The 3208-nt window shown below is 43.0% G+C and overlaps 1 protein-coding gene across 1 annotated transcript in view; it reads right to left on the minus strand.

The window, feature by feature from the left end:
• Positions 1-334, minus strand: part of GALNT1 (polypeptide N-acetylgalactosaminyltransferase 1) — a 112850-nt gene extending 112516 nt beyond the window's left edge. Inside the window, exon 1 of the mRNA XM_004380914.2 lies at positions 315-334. The gene's annotated coding sequence lies outside the window, so the exon portion shown is untranslated. The remainder of the gene's footprint in view (positions 1-314) is intronic.
• Between the last annotated feature and the right edge of the window lie 2874 nt (positions 335-3208).

Consider the following 3208-nt stretch of genomic DNA (forward strand, 5'->3'; position numbering starts at 1 on the left):
CCGCCCCCGGCTCCTGCGGCGAGTCCACCGCGGCGCTGCCCGCTGGGCTGGCGGTTCCGGCCTCTCTGCCCCTCCCTCCCCGTCAGGCGTGCGGCCGAGCGCCGCTGGCAGGGAGGCGCGGAGTGGAGGCGGCCGGGCCAGGGCCTTCGGACTGGAAGCTCGTCTGTGACTGGCTGGGCCGTGTCGTCCTGGCTGGGTGGTCCTCACCTGAACCCGCACACTGACAAAGAGGCTGCCGCAGCAAGTAAAATAAAACTCGGGCAGTTTCACGTCGAGCAGATCACGGGGGTGGGAGAAAATGGAAGTGCCCTTACCGCGCAGAGGAGGCCCTCGGATGGGCCCCGGAGCCGAGCACAAAGCCACTCCTGACCTGGTGGAGCCGCCCTGGAGCGGCCGAGGAGGGCTCGGACTTGGAGGACTGTCGGTGGCGCCTTCGTCAGTCACTGCTGAGCCCTGCGCCCTGCAGGACGATGGGGATGCAGGAGGTCCAGGACCGGGAGGGGAGACCACCGCCCAGAAGGTTCCGGAAGAGGCAACCAGGCCTCTGGGGACAAAAACGCCCGATGCCCCTTCAGAATGGGGATTGTTTCGGGAAGTGTCTCTTGCGCAGTGCCCTGAGAAGGACCTTTCTACTGTACCCACATGGGAAACACTCCCGCTTGGCGCTAATTCCAGTACCCAGCCGTACCTTTCCCTGAACTCTGGTCCTCTATGACTTACACTATGCATAACCAACCATTCTTTTAATAAATTCCACTTAAATCATTCAGAGATTTGTGTCTGTTGCTGCCAACCAGAAACTGGAATTATGTAAAAACCAAACACGTTTCTGTCAAATTGATTTCTACTTGGGGTGACCCAGTGTGTTACAGAATAGAACTATGCTCCAGAGGGTTTTCTTGGCTATGATCTTTAGAGAATCAGATCGCCTGGCCTTTTTTCCAAGGTGCTTCTGGGTGGGTTTGAACAGCCAACCTTTAGATTAGTAGTCCAGCCCAAGGGTTAGTAGTGGAGGACAAACCATTTGTACCCCCCAAGGACCCTCATTTATTACTTAAATTGTTCCATTTAAAAAAAATATATATATATATATATACATACACATATATATGTTGTATATGTTCACAGAAAGACTCAAAAGGCTGCAAGCAAAAAATGTTAGCAAAAATGATATCTGGAATTTTATTATCCTGTTTCGTGCTTATCTACATTTTTCAAATATTCTAAAATAAAAGTAAGTTGCTTTTTTAAAGTACTTGAGTAAATATTTGAAACAAAGTCAATCATGATTAGCCTATTACTGTACCATAATGAAATTTACTTGTAAAATAAAGATGTATGTCTTAAAAAAATACAGTATCTTTGGAAAAAAGATTTGCAAATCATATATCTGATAAAGGACTTATATCCAGAATATATAAAGAACTCTTACAACTCAGTGATATGAAAACTAATAATCCAGTTAAAAATGGACAAAAGAATAGACATTTTACCAATGAAGACGTTTAAATGGCCAACAATTACATGAAAAGATGCTCGATATCACTAGTCATTAGGGAAATGCAAATTAAAACTACAATGAGCTACCGCTTCACACCCAGAACAATGGCAGTAATCAAAAAGACAGATAAGAAGTGTTGGTGAGGAGACAGAAATTGTAAACATCGTACATTGCTAATGGGAATGTAAAATGGTTCAGATACTTTGGGAAACAGTTTGACAGGTTCTTAAAAAGTACACGTAAAGTGCCATATTACCCAGCAATTCCACTCCTAGCTATACACCCAAGAGAATTGAAAACGTGTGCACAACAACATGTGTACAAGTGTTCATAGCAGGATTATTTATAATAGCCAAAAAGTGGAAACAATCCAAATATCCAGCAACTGGTGAATGCATAAACAGAATGTGTTATATCCATACAGTGGAATCCTATTCAGCAAGTAAAAGGAACGAAATACTGATAGAAGTTAAAACGCGGAGGAACTAAAACACATGAAGTGAAAGAAGCCAATTGCAAAAGAGCACATGCTTCCATTTATATGAAATGTGAAGAAAAGGCAAATTTATACAGTCCTTTAGTTGTTGCCCAGGGCTGATGATGGGAATGGGGAGTGACTGCAAAGGGCCCAAGAGATCTTTTGGGGGTGATATAAATGTTCTAAAATTGGTTTGTGGTGATGGCTGCACAAGTTTGTAGATTTACTGAAAATGATTGAACTGTGCTCTTGAAACAAGTGAGTGTTATGGCATGTAAATTAAAGCTCAGTAAAGCAATTGGAAGAAAACTCTGTGTACGTTAGGTAGCCCAGGATAATAGTCACTCTTTGATCTGGTTGCAACAAGTTCAACCAGTTTGTAATTAAAAATAATACTAATAATAATAAATGTTTTTTTTAAAAAAACATTTTTTTGGCAAGTGCCAGGTAATGGTCCCTCACTATAATGGAAAATATGATTGTACAAGGTAATAAGGTGCATTTTCCACAACTTTGTATAACTCTTAGTCATCTAGTACTGTGCTAACAGAAATATCACAGGTGGAAGGCTTTAACAAAGAAAACTTTATTCTCTCACAGTCTAGTAGGCTACAAGTCCAAATTCAGGGCATAAGCTCCAGAGAAAGGCCTTCTCTCTATGTTGGCTCCGGAGGAAGGTCCTCGTCATCAGTCTTCCCTTGGTCTGGGAGCATCTCAGCGCAGGAATGTCAGGTCCAAAGGACACACTCTGCTCCCGGTGCTGCTTTCTTGGTGATACGAGGTCCCCATGTGTCTCTGCTCACTTCTTTCTTTTATATCTCAAAAGAGATTGGCTGTCGACACTAATCTTGTAGACCTCATCAGTATAACTGCCACTAATCCATCTTATTACATCATAGTGATAGAGTTTACAATACATAAGGAAATCACATCAGATTGCAAAATGGTACACAATCATACAATACTGGGAATCATGACCCAGCCAAGTTGAAAGATATTTTTGGGGGACACAATTCAATCCATGACACCAAGCATAATTACCCTTCAACGCCCCCCATCTAGCCACTCCTATTCAAAATTTTACAATAAAAATGTATCTCCACTTTTTCTACTAAAAGAATGGGATAAGGGTAAGCAAGTTTGAGAACAGGAAGGAAGTGGATGCCTGACAACAGGGTCAAGATTTGCCAGCAAGGAAGAGGTGAAAAGACATGGATCAGGGAATGCAA

This window comes from Trichechus manatus, unplaced genomic scaffold (assembly GCF_000243295.1).
Source record: "Trichechus manatus latirostris isolate Lorelei unplaced genomic scaffold, TriManLat1.0 scaffold00078, whole genome shotgun sequence".
NCBI lineage: Eukaryota > Metazoa > Chordata > Mammalia > Sirenia > Trichechidae > Trichechus > Trichechus manatus.